Genomic DNA, 8,601 nt, shown 5'->3' on the forward strand with positions numbered 1-8,601 from the left:
TAATGGATAGCTTATATCAGCAGGATCTAGATATTGTTCTGGAGGAGGAAAAACCAGAAGATATCTTTGAGAAAGACTAGGTGAGGTTGAATGTAAAAGCTTGTGGAATGATTCGCTCGTGTCTTTGTTGAGAGCAGAAATATCCATTCATGAAAGAGACGTCTGCAAATAAGTTATGGAAGGCGTTGGAAAAACAAATACATGAAAAAAAGTAATGAGAATCGGCTCTATTTGATGAAAAGATTGTTTCGTATTCAGTTGAGACCAGGTACGAATAGCAGTAGCCATATTGATACATTTAATAGATTAATTGCTGATTTGTTAAATTTGGATGAAACATTCAAAGATGAACATAAAGCTATGTTGCTGATTGGATCTCTTCCGGATGAGTTGGATCATCTTAGTATTACATTTCTTCATGGGAAAGAAAAATTGTCCTTTGAAGAAGTTTGTTCTGCCCTGTCCAATCATGAAATTCGGAAAAAGGATCAGAAGGAGAATAGAGATGAGTCAGCAGAAGCACTTGTAGCAAGAGGGCGTAGTCAAAGTCAGAGTCGTAAGAAGGAGAGAAAAGGAAGATCTCGTTCAAAGGGAAAACTCAATAGGCATCAATGTGCCTTTTGTCGTGAGAAAAGGCATTGGAAGAAAGATTGTCCGAAGTTGAAAAAGAAAGAGGGCAAAGCTGCTTCCGATGCATACGTTGTTGAGCATGTAGAGGATGAGTCAGATTTCTGTCTACTTAGCCTATCATCCACCTTTGGATCAGATGAGTGAATTATGGATTCAGGTTGTACCTATCATATGTGTCCTCACCAGGAATGGTTCTTTAATTTTGAAGAACTTGATGGTGGAGTTGTTTATATGGGCAATGATGATGCTTGTAAAACAACTGGGATAGGTTCAATTCGATTGAAGAATCACGATGGCTCAACTAGAACGCTGACAGATGTTCGGTATGTACCGAAATTGAAAAAGAATCTCATCTCTTTGGGAGCCTTGGAATCTAAAGGCTTCACGGTGAATATGCAAGATGGAATTCTAAAAGTTTCTTCAGGCGCTCTTGTGGTAATGAAAGGCACGAGGAGAAACAACTTGTATTACTATAATGGTAGTACAATTATTGAAACGACAGCTGCAGTCGTACAGAAGGATGCAGATTCAGAAATGCTCAAGCTGTGGCATATGCGTTTGGGGCATGCAGGTGAAAAAGCCTTACTTAGTTTGGTGAATCAAGGCTTATTGAAAGGTGCAAAGACCTGTAAGCTAGATTTCTGTGAGCATTGTGTTCTGGGAAAACAGACAAGAGTGAAATTCGGCACCGCAATCCATAATACTAAGAGTATTTTGGATTATGTTCATTCTGATGTGTGGGGACCTACCAAAACAACATCTTTGGGAGGTATGCACTATTTTGTCACTTTTGTAGATGATTTTTCCAGAAGAGTTTGGGTGTATGTGATGAAAACTAAAGATAATGTACTTGGTGTTTTCCTTAAATGCAAAAAGATGATTGAAACTCAGACTAGCAGAAAGATTAAGCAGCTACGTACAGATAATGGTAGGGAGTATTGTAGTGATCCCTTTTTGAAAGTTTGCCAAGATGAAGGAATAGTACGTCACTTTACAGTAAGAAATACACCACAGCAGAATGGGGTGGCAAAACGCATGAATCGAACTATACTGGAGAAAGTTCGGTGTATGTTGTCCAATTCTAGGTTGGGCAAAGAGTTTTGGGCTGAGGCAGTTTTATATGCGTGTCATCTTATTAATCGTCTACCATCGACTGCAATTGAAGGCAAGACGCCGATTGAGGTATGGTCTGGAAAACCTGTTTCTGATTATGACTCTTTACATATTTTTGGTTCTACTACCTATTATCATGTAAAAGAGTCTAAGTTAGATCCGAGAGCAAAGAAGGCAGTATTCATGGGGATTATGTAACGCCCCACTTGAGGTACGTAGTTATTGTTTCTTCTTTTGCTCTTATTTGAGTTGGTTTATTAGTATTATTGTCTGGTTGACCTTTGATTGAGTGGTGTGTTGAATACTTGCCCTTAAATTGGTTGAAAATAGAAGAAGTTCAGTGTTCCAAGATTCGCCGGGGCGAAGATCCGCGGCGAAGAGGTGTTGAAGCCACGGGAAGCTGCTGGACAGTTTCGCCGCGGCGACAGAAGCTTCCTCGCCGCGGCGACAGGCCGACCAAAATGTTTGTTAAGTTTTAGATATTTTTTCCCTAAGGGCAATTTGACCATTCTACCCCTAATTAGCAGGAAAAGTGGGGAGTAAAATGTAAGGAATTTTCATGGAGAATATGTTGTTATGGGGGTGTGTTTGTAATGAATCAAAGGATATAGATAGAATTCCCAAAGAAGAGTAAGGGCAAAATGGGAATGCTTGTGTATAAATTTCATTAAAAGGAATTAAGTCATTGGAAACCCTTCATTCTTCTTCTCCATCGCCACTCTCCTTTCTTACTTCCTCTCAATTTCTCTTTCACTTGTTCAAGGATTTTTAGAGGGCTTTTGGAGTGTTTTGGGGTAGAAAATCAATCTAAGGCATCCTAAGGTAAGGNAAAACAAAAATCAAAATTTACTGTATTTTCCTGCAACTTTTTGCGCAATCAAACAAATAGTAATCAAAAGAACAAACCCACGTAAGAAAAGTAGTAAAACCACAGCTTAGAAAAGAAAAGCAACCCAGAACATTAAGAATAATTCAAACTTTACTAAAAATTTCCTCCAATTCTCTGACTAACCAAACGAAAACTGATAAAAAAAAAAAAAAACCCACATATAAAAAAAGTAGTGAAACTTCAGAATGGAAAAGAAAAGCAACCCAAAACATAAAAATTCAAACTTACATTTTCCTCCAATAAACAAACCCAAATCAGGAAGTAGAAAAACCACACGACAGCAAAGTAAAGCAACCAAACACATAAAGTTCAACCTTTACTCAGATTTTCCTCTAATTCTCTGGCCAACCAAACAAAAACTAATCGAAGGAACAAACCTACATAAGAAAAAAAGCAAAATGACACAATGTCAGACTTTCTAGCAATCTTCCTCGGATCTTTGACACGAGCGTGAGCTCTTGAACTGCATTCTTCAGCACCAACAACACCAACTTCAGAGACTAGTTGATTTGAGTCAACCATGGCATCACCGTCCGGCATGTGAGGCTGAGTAAATGCTTCTTCTTCTTTGTTTGTTTGGTCACTTTATATCAACATAACATGACAAGACAGGATAGGATAGAGCCAGCCTTGGGCCGGCACGAAAAAAGCACAGCAAGACATGACATGAAAAATATATGAGCCGTGCCATAGGCCTTAAAAAAAGCCTGTGAACTGGCACGGTACAACACAAAAAAAAAAATTAATAGCTATTTTTTAAAATAGTCGTTACCCCTTGTGCAATGGGGTAACGGTTATTTTAAAATAATTGTTACCCCCTGCACTAAAATAGTCGTTACCCTCTTGCACAGAGGGGTAACGACCATTTTAAGATGTTAAGTTTAAAATAGTCGTTACCTCCCTGTGCAAGTGGGTAATGGCTATTTCATATATATATTTTTTTAATTTTTTATTTTTTCCTATAAATACCCAATTATTTCTCTAATTTTTTCACACTCAATTTCAATCTTCATTCTCCTTTCTATCTCAACTCTCATAATCTCTCTCAAATTCTCAATTATTCTTTTCGTCGAATTTATTTTAATTTTTAGTCAAATTTCAAAATGGATCCAAATTCAAATGAATTTAATATTTTTGATTATTTTGATAATGAGTCAGCACCACAAAATATATCACAGCCACCCCCAGAAAAGAAAAGAAAGCAAAAATCAATGGTTTCATGGTGAAATCGTGCGATGTGCAGTGTGCAAATACTGTGGTTCTAATTTGGTCGGTTCAAGTACTAGTGGCACTGGGTATCTTCGGAGGCATATAAAGGAACATTGCAAAAAAAAAAAATGCCACAACATTTAAAAGGGCAACAACAAATTTCATTTACAAGGACATTTGTTGCATCGGTATGTGATTCAACTAGTAGTCAATCAAATAGTGTAATAGGCGAGATTTCTAGTTTCACATATAGTCAACAAAACATGAGAGACTATATGGCCAAGTACATTGTCGCAACCAATCAACCTTTTTTATATGATGAAGATCCAATTTTAGAATGGTATGTGCAAAATAGTGTACAACCTACTTTTATGAGAGTTCCTAGAAATACTTTAAGAACTGATATTTTTAGAATTTACAATTAAATGAAAACAAATATTAAAAATACACTTAGTAAATTTAATGGCATTATTTCGTTTACTTCTGATTTATGGACGGCCACTAATTAAGATTTATGATATATTTGTGCAACGGGGTATTTTATTAATTCAGATTGGCAACTAGAAAAAAAAAATCTTACATTTTGTGTATTAGAATATCCATGTACTGGCGTCACTATTTATAAAGAATTAGCTAAATTTTTTAGTGAATATGAAATAAATGATAAAAAAATCTCTCACATTTGATGATGCATCATCCAATTAATGATAGAGTTATTGATTTTTTGTCAAAACAATTAAATCCACCTTATGAAGGTCAATTATTTCATATTAGATGTGTTTGTCACATAACAAATTCAATTGCACAAGATGGAATAAAATCAATTGAAAATGAAATATTTTTAATTAGGCATGCAATTACATTTATTTCATCATCTCCTTCAAGTTTACAACAATACCATAGTATGTGTAAGTAAAAGGGGTTACAAAAGAGAAAATTGAAAACTGATGTTAGGACTTGTTGGAACTCTAAATATTTAATATTAAAATCTTGTGAATCATATGAAAATGCTATTACACAATTTTTTAATACAAAGCAATATGATTATTTATTGACTAGAAATCATTGGGAATTTGGTTTTTCCTTAATGAATATTTTAGAACCTTTAAATGATGCTATTGAACAATATTTTGGTATTTATTATCCTACAACTTGTTTAGTCTTATATCATATAGCAGATATTAATTCTATTTTTAAAGAATATAGAAATCATGCAGTTTTTGGAAATATTGCAAAAAAAAAAAAAAAAAAAAAAATGGAAACAAAATTTAGAAAATATTGGGAAAAAATACCTATATTGTTTGCTTTAGCTACTGTAATGGATCTTAGGGTAAAATTATTAGGAGTAAATAATATAATAAAAGAATTTTCAACAAATCTAGAGACCCCATTAAAAATTTCAGTAGAAGATTTTAAAACTTTATTACTTCAAATGTATTCACATTATGAAGTCAGACATGGAAACATGACAAGTATACAACCACCAATACCATCAATGTAAAGTTCCTCCATGGGTAAAAAAGAGCGTATTTGGTCTATCATTACTAAAGGTAAACAACTAGTAGGTGCTAGCTCTTCATATGATGAAATTACAAATTATTTTAGCATGAATCATTTGGCTGAAATTACGATTCAAAGTGATTATTTTGATATTCTTCAATGGTGGAAAGCACATCGAAAGACTTATCCTATACTTTCCACCATTGCACGTGATTTATTAACGCCTTCAGTTTCTACTATAGCATCAGAATCAGCTTTTAGTGTAGGTGGGAGTGTATTGGATGAGAGAAGATCAAGTTTACATTCAAGTGCTGTTGAAGCCATTATGTGTTTGAAAGATTGGGTGGCGACATATTTCAAGCTTCAAAATCGTGTTGTTGAAGATATATTTGAAGATTTTAAGAATTTACAAATTAATGAAAATGAAGATGTATAATAATTCTTAATCTTAATTTCTAAATTTGTATTTATAATTTATAATTATAACTTATAAGTAATAAAAAGTGTTGAAATTAAATTAATATTTCAGTGTCTCATTATTTTATTATATTTCATAGTGATTATATATTTTTAATTAATATAAATACAAAATGTCATTAAAAATGACATATAAAATATTTTTATAATAATTATTAATAATAAATCAAAATTACCATAATTTATAAATATTAAAATTAAATATTTTTACAAAGTACATGGGCTGGCCCATGGCACGGCCCACGGCACGACCCAAGGCATGGCACGATATATAACAGGCCGTGCATGGGTCTTCAAATTTCGTGAGCCGACACGGCACGACAAGACACAAAACTATGTGGGCTTTGGCACGGCACGACCCACGGTATTATGAGCCTTGAATTTTTCAACATGACATAGCACGATCCACCGTCACCTCGAGGATAGGACAAGAGAAGAGAATACAAGTCAAGTCAAGTGAATAACTTACAAACTAAACAGTAAAACCATGAATACAGAAAGTTGATTGAACAGAAAGTTTGACATGGCAGATATTGAACTTTCTGCCACGTCAAAATGCAAGTAAAAATCATCGGTCGCTTGGCTCACTTTATAGTTTCTTCTCTTTGGATACTTCGGTGTTTGTTTGATTGAGCAGAAAGTCGCCGGAAAGTTCAATATCTGGTGAACTTTGCTGCCACGTCAATGCTATAAAGTTGTAGGAAAGTTCAATATCTGGGCATAGAACAAATAAAGATTGTATTTGTTTTATTATTTTTGTCATATTTTATTTTTATCCTATTCAAAATATATATTTATTTTAATATTTTTAAAATTTAATCATATAGGCTCCGTTTGGTTGCCAATTGGGAATACTACTTTTAGTATTCCCAAAAAAGTTAAACAGTAAAATACCCAAAAACTATGATTTTTGGGAATACTACTCCCAATATTATTCAATTTTTTTAAACCCCTTAAATTTGATAATTTAATTAAATACCCCTAAATATTTTTTTAAAAATTATAAAAACACCCCAGTAATTCATATTTACCAGATTTCGGCCACCACTGCTGGAAAATGGCCGGAATCTGTTAGGATGGCGCACTACCGGCTGAATCTGGCCGATAGTGCGCCGATCTAGCCTTTTTCGGTCAGATCCACGGTGGATCTGGCCGGAAAAGGCCAGATCTTTGGCCGTAACGGTTTATAACGACGGCCAACAAACGGTCGTTGTTGACTATCAACGAAGACCGTTTGTTGGTCGTCGTTGACGAGAAAATACGGCCAGATCTGGCCGTAGATCTGGCCTTTGTCGGCCAGATCCACTGTGGATCTGGCCAGCAAAGGCCATATCGGCGCACGACCGGCAAGATCCAGCAGGTCATGCGCCAATACGGTGAACCCGGCCACCCTCCGACGGTGGTGGCCGGCTGCCGTATTTGACATTGGGTTGGGGGTGTTTTTGTTAACTTTTAAGATTTTATTATAGGGGGTGTTTTGTAAATAAACAAATATAGGGGGTATTTTATTAATTTATAAATCCTACATCGTAATACCCGCCCAATTCCACTTTTTTTTAACTTTTTTCAGAAAATTTTTTCCAAAATCACCCAATTGTGAACCAAACGAATTCAATTCAAAATGATCTGATTTAAAAAGATCAGATCAATACATGAACAATCATATTTAACTGGTCATGCCCCATTACGGCAACTATTAGTATTTCGTGAAAATATTTTCCTTTTTGAATTATTATAAGTTTGAACAAAATAATTTGTTAAAAATTTAATAGAAGATAATCACGTGATACATGATCCTGTATTTTAGGCTCGGTTTGTTTCAGGTTTAGAAATTCAATGGCAGTGAGATGAGATAATTCAAAGTTTGTTTGGTCAATTAATTAACAAGAATGCGACCGGACGCGTGACGAGGATTATTAATTAATAGACCAAATAAGCTTTGAATTATCTCAGGACCGTTGAATTTCAAATTTAGAAATTCATTTTATCAAACTGCAGTTCACATACTCGTCACTCGTGAAACTTTCCCACGAAATTCCCTTCCAACTCAATTTTGTCGTAACCTTCTATCAGTCGCTCATCAGTGCAATTACGACGCCGTTTCATACGGCTCAATACTGTCCGTTAGTCGAAAAGACCCGGGCACCTTAACCCTTACTCAATTTCTGTCTGAAAAAACATTAAAAACGAACCGGGAAAAAGTAACTTACTCGCAGATGTCAGATATCTAAAGATAACCACTACTTATAATCTAATCCAACGGCTCACATTCAACAAACACGTCTAAACTTCCCAACTGTCTACATGGCAGAGCGAGTTTCAGAATCTTCTACTCGTCTCAGTTACTTTCCCAAACAGTCTAACAAGATATTTTGAGAAAGTTTATGTAGCATCTGTCACAATATTAATCCAAATATTTTTTAATTTTTATTTTCTTAATTACAGCTAAATTTATATGTACTCATCTAATTTAAAATAAGTCTACGAAAATTTAATTGTATTTAATATTTTTTGTAGATTTTTTAAAATAAAATACTATATTAAATTAGTAATCGTAATCAAAATGCAATAAAAGATTTTAAAAACTTTTAATTTAAAATTAAAAAGACAAAAAAAAATAAAAAAAATAAAAAAAAGTGTTTATCAATGAATAAGTTAAACGCAACTTTTATTCTATATTTATAAATTAAGATAAAAAAACTTATCCAAGTAATTATTCCAACTATTTAATTGAAATCGTATTTGAAGTTGAAACCACCCTCTATCTCTGTCCTCGCCTTTTC

Source organism: Pistacia vera, unplaced genomic scaffold, assembly GCF_008641045.1.
Source record: "Pistacia vera cultivar Batoury unplaced genomic scaffold, PisVer_v2 Contig425, whole genome shotgun sequence".
NCBI lineage: Eukaryota > Viridiplantae > Streptophyta > Magnoliopsida > Sapindales > Anacardiaceae > Pistacia > Pistacia vera.